The sequence below is a fragment of the Sipha flava genome, unplaced genomic scaffold (assembly GCF_003268045.1).
Source record: "Sipha flava isolate LNK unplaced genomic scaffold, YSA_version1 163_pilon_pilon, whole genome shotgun sequence".
In the NCBI taxonomy this organism is placed as follows: domain Eukaryota; kingdom Metazoa; phylum Arthropoda; class Insecta; order Hemiptera; family Aphididae; genus Sipha; species Sipha flava.
The window spans coordinates 521,962-535,180 of record NW_020271821.1 but is presented as its reverse complement, the minus strand read 5'-3'; the positions used below and the strand labels follow the sequence as shown (position 1 = coordinate 535,180).

Sequence of the window (13,219 nt, the reverse complement as noted above, 5' to 3'; positions counted from 1 at the left end):
GGATACGAGAAAATTCCGACTCCCATCGCAATTTCCTACGTTCTCGGTCCATTTCAAAACTTGACATTTGGATTGTATACTCCACTTCGCGCACTAGAGATATCGTTGATACTAATCACTATATCGAACAAGATAATAAATGATAAATGCTTGAAACGTGTTTTATAATTATACATTTCATTTTCGAGAGTTGTTCGAATCCGAGTACTCGGGTAAACGAATTATTTACATAAAATTGCAGATAGAAATACTTAAAATCAGTAAAGTTATGTGTGTGTATGTGTACTAAGGCGGTAAGGGGATTATGTAGATCCAGCAGCAGTAGAAAAGTGTATTATTTATGTGTAAATATACTTATTACCTGTATATAATATTGTATTACAATTTTAAATTTAAGTATAAAAATAAAATAATGATATATTTAATAAAAATCTGTATAATTATTTGTTATTCAAAATAAAATGTTTAAAAACCACATGGAACTAAACAGCGTCTTTTTGATTTTATATATTCCATTTAGATGCCAAGTAGCTCACTATACAACGCTCCAAGATATTTAATATTTTAATCGATTAAAAAAAAGTATACAATTTAATTTGTTTGTTAGGATAGAAAACATAATCAAAATATTTGAAACTCGGATTAAGTTGAAGTTTTTAATGTTACTTTACAAAATAATATTCCTTAAAAAAATGTTTCTAACAATTGTTATGTAATAGTTTTTAAAAAATTAATTTAATTTTAAATATTAACTTTTTATTCAGGCTATGGTACAGGAAAACCATTCTAGTGTAAAGTTTTAAAATAAAATCGAGTAAATAAATAATTTCATATCATTTAAATTTAAAATGTTAATAATTTCGAACCAGTCGTTTTATTATAACATCACTTGACCTTATAAATTGATAATAATTTGTAAATAACCCCTACGCTTATTTCAAACAAACTTTTTTCCCAACATTAAAACCTTTTTTTAAAAAAAAAAAAAAAAAAACATAAATTAATTTTATATATTAATTACATACTTCATTTTAAGTAGACATATATAGTATGAGAACTAAAATTATTAGATTGAAGATTTATTACACAAATTAATCACAAGCTAAAAAAAAAAAAATTCAATGGATTTTATAATACGAATAATATAATGCATTAAGTGAACAAGGTTTCTTAAAACCTATTTAAGTTTTTCCGGTAAAATTACTAACTTTCTACATCAAAAATATTTAATTTTATTCAATGTTTTCTTAACATAATATGTTATTTTAAACATAATATTATGTTATTATAATTATATATTATCAGTATACTTATATAGAAAATCAAGTTAAATTAGAAAAAAACTGTGAAATTAAAATATAATAAGCAAAATAACATGAAAATCGATATGGAATAATTATATTTTAATAAAAATATATAAATTATGATTTTTGACCGATTATGTTAATTATAGTTATTTATTTAATTTTACTTTATAGGAATTCTATAGATATTGCGATCGACATGGAACTTTGGAGGGGTTGTTTTTATTATATATAAATTACATTATATTTATAAATTTTATCATAATTTAAAGAAATAAAAGCTGCATGAAATTTACATTTTCATAATTACCTATATTAATAAAATATTAAAAAATCGACTTCGTTGTTAAATTATTTTAAATAAATTTCAAAGAATTCTTGAGATTTCCCAACCCGTTGTTTACTAGATTTTTTAATTAAATATTTAATTTCAGTATAACTAAAACCACACATTTTAATGCAAATTTAATATAACCATTTTTTAATTATAATAAAAATATTTCGAAAATATAGAATATGTGCATGTTTATCTATAGCTGTGTTGTACTGCTACAATGAACCACGAGCTTTAGAACGTTTCTGTTTTTCCTAATGCGTCGAATCATAACTTCTCAACGTTGTACAGTCGCACATCATTGCTTTCAGATTTTAAAACATCCGTCCCCAGCGGAAATCCTACTTGACTACTGTTATCTCAATATTTGGCAAATGTTCATTTTTTTCTCAAATCTTATACACTATAGATTTAATTTCTACAGTATGAGTGGCATATTATTTTATTCCAACTACAAGCGCAAGCTCGAGACGTTCGCAACGTTCATATTTTTTCATAAATAATCATTGTGGCAATGATTCATCGAACATGCACTACATTGCCATCCATGTTGTTTGTAGATATATCCAGTAATATTGTGTTAAACTACGTGGAGTTGACCGGTTTTATATAACACATCGACTATGATGTATCGCTTCGTTCCCAGAGCTTTAACTTTTATGGATAACATTGTCGTCCGGTGCACTCCTCGAAAGATCCTTGTTAAAAATATACGCTGAACACAATTGCTTTTCATTTATCAAAACACCAATAACTCATACTTCACTAATGAAGGTGATATCATATTTTATTTTGATGCGGTTAACAATGGAAAATCAAGCATCCAAAATACTGTTATTTCGTCGATAATTTATTTTGAAATTTTGACAGAAGTAGAGTTCAAAAACAAAGAGCTTACAGAAGATAATCAAACACATAATATAGGCATGTAAAAACCAATTTTGGAATATTCGATAGACAATATATTCAACGAGTTTTGAAAGGTGACCAATAATTTTTGAAACACACACAGACACAACCAATCACAAGTTGCGTTATGCAATCATAATTTCGGCATCATCGATATAATAAAGAAAAGATCGGTTATTGGGTCATTTTAAGACTATAACTAGTCATCTATCATAAAATTAAAAAAATTAAAATAAAAAAATATGAAAAAATCAAAGTTTTAACTGCAATACCCTATAAGACTAGTTATTGCTGACAGAACGCAATGATTCGATTCAACTCTATTGATCACAGTATTTTTCATTAAACATTTCGACTGATTATGAATAATAACGCAATGGGCATGGAAATCATTGACATTCTTTGACAGTACCAAAAAGTTTTTCCAAAGAAACAATATTTATTAAACTCATAATCTAACACGAATATTAGCCAAGTGTTTTTAATTTATTTGAATTGCAGTTCTCTTAAACACATATCAATGCGCATATTATGATCACACTATAGGTAAATTATATGTATTAGATATCCAGGCAAAAAATTATTTTGATTTAATAGAATACGAAAAAACTCCATTGCACACAATATGATCTATAACATATTAGATTCCATAAATAACACGACGTAAAATGTTGTAAATTACAAACGATGCGATATATTGTATTAATTCCAAAACGCTGTAGGCACGCGAGCGTTAGGGAATTCGAAAAGTTGTTTAAGCTGTAACAAATAATGCAATACGTATTGTTGTTCTCGATTCAAATCTTTTTCCGTATGATACTGTAAGGTAATATGTTATTTCCGAGGTGTTGGAAAAGTGAAAAAATAAAAATAATAAATGTTAAAAAAGTTTTCACTTCTATGTCGGTTTTAACCAGTATTGTTATCGTACACCTGACAATCGAAATATAAAATATATAAGAAAAATAATTATTTTTTATTGCGACAAACATATCGAATCTGATGCACGAAATAAAAGTTGTATAATATATCAGCAGCTGTTGTTAACGATTCGCATGCATTTAAATCTATGAACGGAATAAGAATTTAGATATAATCATTAATCATACATTAAAAAGTTCAAGTCGCATTTTAGATATTATTGAAATTATGTGAACTTTTAAGATAATATATTCTACACATATTCTTAATCTAAATATGATATCTGTGTACAATTTTTTTTTTTTTTTTTTTGAGCCAATAATAATATGATATTTTATTAAAATAATATATGGCATCATTAATGATTATTATAATCACAATATATTAACATCATTATTCATGCTTTAAAATCCACACGTTATACAGATTTTAATGTACTGCGAACAGTAACAATGTTATAGTATAATCTTTGTGTGACCAAATATGCTATTGGCAATCAATCGTCATTCCTGCAGTTGTCTTACTATACCGTTCAAAGGAAAGAAACGCAATATATATATTTTTTTTTTTTTTACATCATTCCCTATTCGCGAAGAGTATCCGACGCACATATGCTCGTCGAACACGAAACGATTAAACGACCTGAACAACAGAATTTAATAGCATAATGATTACCCATAATGGGCATGTTAAATAATCAATGACATTGTCACGGCCACGAGATCTCGTGTACAGTAAAATCATAACCGTGATAATAATATTAAGTGTCACCATGCATGGAGTAGAAAACGTGTATTTACAACAAATCTGCCTCGATCTCCCTTCGTAATGAAATCGAATTACCCGAAAAATTATCTGATAAGACGAAAATTTGATGTTATACCTGTAAAATAATTATTATAATCGGTGGCATTGTAGTTTATTGATTTTGAAATAAATAATTCGTGGCCGTACAACAGTCAGGCAGGCTCTAAAAAGGCCTTTGCCGTTTGAATAATTAAATTGCATTATTGTTCTTATCTAAATAATATTGATTAATTTCAAGGCCACTCATTATTTTCCAGGCTTATTTACTAAAGACAATTTTTTTGTCCTTTCTAATAATTATATCTCATTATGGGTTACAAAGTTTTATTGCTTGTTCAAACCGATAAATATTTTCATTTCAATGGATTGAACAATTTTGAATAATATTCCTGGTTCCGTTTCATTAACACGTCATATATGGGTTAGTGTATTATTATTTATAATGTATACGTATTTATGTATACACTATAAATTCATATGAGTTATTGTAAGAAAGTGGACCAAAACCACGATGCATAATTGTTTTTGTACGACGTTTTTACTGTTTTTATTTTTTGTATCCAATTAGTACCGGATTTCTGAAACCGAATAACAGTTATATTTTACTTAAAACAGCAAATAAATTAAGCGAAATTAAATTAAATGACATTGATTACAACGATACATCAGTGTTAAGTGCATGTATATTCTATACTAATTTAAGGATATTAAGTCAAGGATTGAAAAGATAACAGAACACAGAGTTCAATGCGTTTTTGAAAATTATTCATTTTATCTACGAATATGAAATTATTTAAAATCCTACTTAATTATTAAAATGTTAGTTTTAGTTAACAATTTTAGTTTACAAAAGTTAATATAATACTTCACAGTTAAATTTATATGTATAAATAAATAAATATATACATTGTACAAAATAGATATAATTGAAATCAACATTTAAAAAATTTATTCACAATCCGTCCTGTAGGAAATTCATGAAAACATTGAAAGTATAACAGGATCCAAAGGTAAAATCAAAGACAATCAGCCTTTGAAAAAACCTAAGATACTGATGTACTTGTACACTCGATTCGTGAATCCTTTAGTTAGTAGATTAAAATTTAAAGCTAATCGAGAAAGTCAAATTTTAATTATCTAACAGCTTAATTTTTTAAACAATCTTTCAACAGTATTTTATATACTGACTATAGTATTAAGTTAATATAAAAATGTAACAAAGAAAGTCCTTTATAAAGGTCAGATTTTCAAATGCTTCATAGTTTTACTAGTTCTTTTTTTTTTTTTTTACAAAACTGCTGGAGTTTTAAGTTTAAAAACATATAACGGATGATGAAAGTCCAATTAAATTTTTAAAATACGAGTACAGCATACTGCGCAAAATTCAGTGGTTAAACGCAAGACGAATGCTTTAAACCCAGTCTCCGTTTATCATCCATTTATTTTGTATTAGAACCTTTTAAGTTTATTATGTAATTTCATACTTTTGCTAATACTATCAACAATGTATTATATCATGGAGTTATGGAAGTTATACAACACAAAACTATATTATATTTCTATAAGGTTTTCATTAAGATTTTATGTTGGAAAAATGAATTTAAATCACAATGAAGTTTATTTTTTATTATTAAATCGGATTATCACGCGATGAGTAGTATGACTGTTGTGATACTACTTTTGTTATTGTATAAGCAACAAGATTACGCACGATTTTTAATTGATATAATATATTTCAATTTGTATAATTTAATTTATTTTTATCATCCGTAGTTTTAATTGCGTTCCTCGAATGCAGGCAAAATTAAAACTGACGAGCATCTAGATTAAATTCCTCGTTTTTAGTTTATGTGCAAATGGTATAGGTGATGATGGTGATGATGATAATAATAATATTTGCAATCACGTAAAAATAACTCGGAATATTAATGGTATTTCGAATTGAATACCAGTATAAAATATGCATTCAAATCGTACTACAATATCATGACGTCCCTTCATCAGAATACTTAATAATTTTATACGTCACTCTATGCTATAGAGTCTAAAGAGTATGTGTGTGTGTGTATGTAATTTTTTTTTTTTTTTGTGAAAAACGTATATTCAAGAAAAATCAGCATTGAAAATTTACTTTTCAATGCTATAAAATAATGGTATGGCTTCCTCGTGAAAGCACTATACTCTATGAAAGCTTCTTCAACATTTAAAATATTTTAAAAATTACCTTAACTACCAATATAATATAAATGAATGTATCAACGGGAATGAAAAAAATATCTGAGCAAATTATATATTCATTCGAGTCACGAACATTTTCTCGTAGCTTCATTTTCACTCATTAAAATTCCTTAACAATCACCAAAAAATAAATATCACTATATTATTATGACATGGGTTTCGGATTCACATTCATTAGCCATCGCGTATATTTCAAGTAGATACTCGAAGATTTTATTTGATTTTACTCTCATATAAAAAAAAAATAATAATAATAATAATAATAAATAAAAACATATTAAATAAAATAAATTCAGCAATCCGAAAATGCAATATGAAAATGGCATTCACACATCACTGTCCTTTCTAATAAGATGTCAAACATGACAAAGTTTTTACGGGTTTCGAGAAAAGGGTTTCGGGATTTTCTTGTCAACACTGCACCACACTACGTTTCTTTTTAAGTTTTGGGATTTTCTTGTCATCAGCACTTCCCGTAGATCGTTCCTTCAGCATTTACATGTAAGTTAGCTGATATTATTATCAATGTGTATTGGTAAAATCGTCTTGTAAAATAAACATAAACACATAAACACTAAATCAAAATTATATGTGCATAGTAATACTTGTATATATACAGGAATACATTTATTTTTATAACACATGAAATTGTGGCTTTTTATCGTGCGTATTTAACGTAAAATTTACTTGGAAAGAGTAGAAATTTAACTTTGGAATATAATATTTTAACATTTTTCATATGGAGATTCATTTGCTTATTATAATATACAATTATATTGTATTTATTCATAATATTTTATACGTATATAAACGATAAAACCATGGTATTGATTTATTTTATATCTTTCCTATTCTGATTTTTCGCAAATCTAAGCTGTGATTTGCCAAGTGAGAATTTGTTTCATCGAGTGTTTTCGTATATTTATTTGTTTTGATTATACGTTCCATTTTGAAGGAACAACAAACAAGGAATACAGTTATCGTACATAAACACATAATATCGAAAAATCTAAGGATGAAAAAACTTTAAACATAACATTCCCAGCTATAAATTCAAAAAAAGGATATAGAAATACTCAAAATATGCCGACTTATTACTATTATAATGACTAGTTATAATTTGTAAATATTAACTAATTACGAATTATTTTTATTACGTCATAAACCACTATGATAAATATAATACCTACAGTTAAACATACAAACTTAAACGAGTAGTATGACACTTAAAAACATAGTGTTGTAGAAAAACTTTGTATTTGTTTTAAAATTAATAATATAAATATTATATACTGTATTGTAGGTGCAAGAAGTAGCTCTTATAGCTTATTAAGCAAAAACCATGTATTTATGTATCCACCTCACTAAAACGAAATCCTGAAAACTATCGTTTGAAAATATAATACCAACATTACTTCGCTATTCGCTATTATTTTCATATATAATATTTTAAGGCCCTCTCATTCTGGTTACGAAAATATTTTAAACTTATTAAACCTAAATTCTTTTCAAGAAAAAAGAAATGTCTCATATGTAAAATTTTAATTACAATTCTAAACAATAAGATCGATGACCCTTTTCTATTAAGCCAAATTAATTTTAATATTAATACCCATCATTTTAGAAATTAAAAGTTATTTTATATTTCAAATTCTTTACTTAAATTCATCCCCCATAAATTTGTTACTAACCCAAGGTAACTTTTAAGGATACTATAGAGTTCCCCATGTAATAATTTGTTGTTTAAATTTTTTTTCTTAGTTTATTTATCTCTTTTTATATTATATTTTCATTTTTGATTAAACTTCTATTATATAAATTGTTGTTTGTTGTTTAGACTTTAAGAATTGGACTTTAAGTCCGTTATTATGAATAAATAGAAAAATAGAAAATTCCCTAAAATCTGAAAATTAATAAATGAATGATATGATAATTTATCATTAACGTAATATTTGAATCGATCGATTTGATTTTTAGTTATTAGTCTGATACACGTAGCGTTTTTAATTGTGTATTTCAAACAATGTTAATACATTTCAGTTTTATGTTACTTCGAGTTCGTAAGAACTACACACAACATCGATAAAACAAGTATAATTGTCTCATTAGTAATTAGTGATCAAACCGTAATTTGTATTAATTATATACAAGTATGTAGTATTCATAGAAGATTTTCAAATTAAAGTTTCCTTTATTGAGCAATATTCTAGTGCTCACAAAGTATATTCTGCAATTTATCTTCGAGATTTTCTTAAAAACGATTTACTCAAATTATCCTGAAGAGAAATCTCAATTATTCCAAAGTCGATAGCGGAAAAACACTTCTTAAAATATTTTTGTACACACACTATATTAGTTTTATAGTACGATGTTCTTAGAAACTATATTTCTTCTCTGTGTCTCGAGTTTCAACTGTATGCATTCGCTCACGTTGAAACAAATTTGTAAGATGAAAATATGAAATATGGTTATTGGATTGGTCAATGGAATAGGCATGATCAAAATAATTATTATTTATTTTGTAAAATTTGGATGGATATACACTGGCGCGAACAGAACAATGATATTAACCAATTGATACTATGCACTCAAATGCCACAATTTTAATATTCATAGCACCCTACTACTTATTATAGAAAATCGTTAACTAATATAGACATTTTCAGAAATATAATTGCACATGGATCACTTATTTTAAATGTATATATTTCAATATACTCATAAACTCGAATACGACTACATACTTCCGAAATAGATACAAGGTGGGCTTGATTGAATTGATTAATATTTAATATTTGACCAAAATATTAAAAAAATTAAAATACTTCAACTATAATATTTTGTTTGTATTACGTTAATTCATTAAATAATATTTGGTTTAGGCGTAATTTTATGACCTTATACTACTATAATAATATAGAATATAACTTAGAATTTTTTCGCAAATATACAATAAAATCATGGGTTAAAATGATCATGATACTATTTACGTGTGAACTAACCTTTGGTATTGTACACATTTATTTTTAAATTACTCAAACATTTTTATTCTGCTTTAATTTTAAATAAATTTCAAAGCAAACCTTAAAATTATTAACAAATTTTATGAAATTTAAAAATTCGACGGCTCAAATACTGTTTACATCAAATATATGGAAAAAAATTGAATTATTGGCTGTTATTTTTTAACTAATGTAAATTAATTTTATTAAAATATAATTTTTCAGTATTCTTGATACAATAATAGCATTTATTAATAACAATTATAATATTAAAATAAAACAAATTATATTACATAATTTTTCAACTAAAATATTTGCTTATTATTAAATTGTAATTTTTTTCTTTTCAATTAAAACTAGTATACGAGTATATAGCTATCAAGTCATCCTACAATTCATACTTAAAATAATGATTATATTAAAAATCATGATCATAGCTCTGAAAATATTTCTGAAAATTAATGTTTATATTTTATGATAGCTAATGCTTAATAGTAAATATAAAAATTACATATAACCTCGATGTACCTTAAGATTATTCCGTAGATATTTGTTTTATAGATATTTAAATTAATAAAAAATCAAAAAATAAATTACGAATATTCTCTACAGATAAAATAATATTTGATATCATCTTTTAATGAATAAATAATAGAAGCGATACGAATATTTCAATTAAGTTTTAGCAATACGCTTTATAATTTATGTTAAATCAATGTACAATATTAAAATGACCAGGTATTGAATACTCGTTCAATGTAGCTCGGTGAACGACCATCATTAATTATATAAAATGCAATGTGTATTATACCAAATAAAATATTAAAGAGTTTTTCAGAACAAAAATTCAACTGGAAAATACTATGACGAAATTCTAAATCGATAGTTGAAAATAAGAAGTAAGATTTTCAGTATTTCAATCCACTAATACCTAAATAAATATAAAGATTTTGCTACAAATTTATGCGAATCGATTGTCTGACAGTTTTTACCTATTGTGCAATTGATGTATCCAATGCGGCCACGATATCACAAACTGAAATTATAAAAACTTACAAATCTTGTAAAATAAACCCTTCATAACATGAGTCTAAAAGCTTCCTGTTTTATATATAATAAACAATTCAATAACGATACTGACATTCTATCTCTCCCCCTCCACCCTTAAGACGCTTAGAAAGCTGATAAAAAAAACCGTTAAAAATAGAATAGTTTACACAAAAAACTCACTACAACTAGAGTACAATGAGAATTACAGAAAAAGAAAAAGAGAAAATAAAACTTCAAGACAATAAAATGAACATTAAAATTATGTATGAGACTTAACCATAGTACGTAAGTCTATAAATAAACTAACTAAAAATTGTGTAATAAAAAAATGTATACCGTTATACACGCAATATCAATTGATCGTATTTCGTTAATATTTTACTAACTGCATTAGATAAAATACAACCATACAGTTTCGAAAATGTGGAAAATAATATTATACTCTTATTAGATGTTATACGGAAAACAGAGGACTTTTCAAATAGTGAAAAACTTTGCGAATAATCTTAACCTTATTTTTAGTGAGCAATACTCGGTACTGTAGATCAAATAAATTATCGGTACTGTTCAACAAAAATAGCTACTGCCAAGAAGACCACAAAATATCAAGTGATATACGGTATTCAGTTCATGTCTAACTGATTACATTTTGTTATAATATACATAATATTAATCAATTTTTCAAAAAAAGTTATTAATTATTGTAAATGTAATACCACGAAAAAAAATTATTCATCTTTTTATAGGTACTATTATAATTGCTAGTTTTTTTTAACGTTTTTATCAAATGTAATTTAACAATATACAATAATGTTCTAATAATTATAATTAAACAAACTCGAATTAAAATTACATGTCATATATTATGTTTAATAAACTTATGTACTCAATAGACATCGTAATAAAATCAGAATATTCAACGAGGGTAAACAATTTTTATGTATATATTATAACTTTGACTTGTGGTGCAAAATCTGATGACTAGCAGAATCGTTAATGAGAGTTTAGGGGTTTGAGTACACTGATTATAATGCATAGGGAATTATGTAAATCCCAGTGCATGTTATAAAATCCAACATAACATTTTTAGTTAAATATTTTCCAAGTTGTATAAAAGCAAAAAAAATTAAAAAAAAATATAAAATTATACAGGTCAAAAATAGATAATACTCAAGAATGATATAATATTCAGGTTTCCTTTTAATTTTCAGTTTGAAAAATAAAACACATCGAATATAACATGATAATAATAATTTATAATCATCTGGATTTCAAATTTAAAACTAGCAGCAGGTCATTATAAACATAACTTTTAACACGCCCAAAGAGATGTTTTTTGACATAAAATGATATTATCAGTGACACAATTTTAATTATAAATATTATTAACGCCAAATGGATAAGACACTAATTAATTTAAAAAATGAATTTAATGATTATAATTCCAAAATTATATCAAAGATTTGTTTGATTAAGTTAAATAGAGATTTTTATATTTTTGATAAATAAAAAAACCAAAAATAGTGAGGTTTGAAAAAATTAGGAGACTCGATGAAAAGAATTAATACATCCTATGAATTTTATGAGCCATCATTTAATACTTCGAGATTTAAATTTACTGGCAATACATTATTATGTATATTATGAAATATTTCATCCTATTTTCTATATAGGTCAATGCTTGGACGATTTTAGTTAAAAAGTTATGATAGTGTGCGAACATTTACGCGTTTACCAAAAGTTGAACTGAATAATAATATGACGATTCCCGGTGTCTAAATAATCCTTAGTTATAGTAGGATCACAAAATAGTTATCAAATAATAATACAATTCTGAGGACACGACAAAAAGTATAGTCCGTTACTACATATAGAAAAAATAATAGCTACCCTTCTAACTCCAAGTAACATGGTTACTATATCAATTACAATTCCTATATTTAGTTAATAGCATATTTTTAAGCGCTTATCTTAGAAGAAAAGTCATACTCATGACTAGAGAGCGGATTCATATGCATTAAAAACCAACAAAATATGCGCTAAAAAAACCCTAAATATGCATAAATATATGCACTAACATTTTAAAATATGCACGAAAAATAAAAAAATTAGCAAAAAAAATCTTATATCTATATCTTATCTTATATCTTATCTTATATTATTATCTTATCTTAGTATACGTATTTTATTTCCCCGATTATTGATCTAAGGTTATATTTTGGAAAACCATTTATACCTACAAGTATACCTATTAACTTATTTTGATATTAGTGGAAAGTATAAAAATATAATAATTTATTTTTTAATACTATAATACTATTTATTTCAAAAATGTCTAAAAAAAAGTTTAATTTTTTAAATTTTTATGTTATGAAACATATTTTGTGCTCACTTAGCATATCATATGATCAACCAAAATAAATATGCAAATGCATACAAATCCGTGCTCTACTTATAACTATCGAAATGATAAAATAAAAATCGGCTTTGTGAAAACGAACTATTATATATATTGTGATTATTTTCTTTTCGATTCCATTATGTTATCATGTTCTAAGATTAAAAATTTAACGATTAACCTCAATAAGTTCTAAATTAACCTTAGGAATAAATTCAAAGGTTAATATACTCCGCTATATAAATTTATTTTATAA

At 25.4% G+C, this 13,219-nt stretch overlaps 1 protein-coding gene across 3 annotated transcripts in view; it reads right to left on the bottom strand.

Moving 5' to 3' along the window:
• LOC112679480 (solute carrier family 12 member 6) overlaps window positions 1-13,219 on the bottom strand; it is a 309,155-nt gene that overhangs the window by 280,407 nt on the left and 15,529 nt on the right. The gene's annotated exons all lie outside the window — the stretch shown is intronic.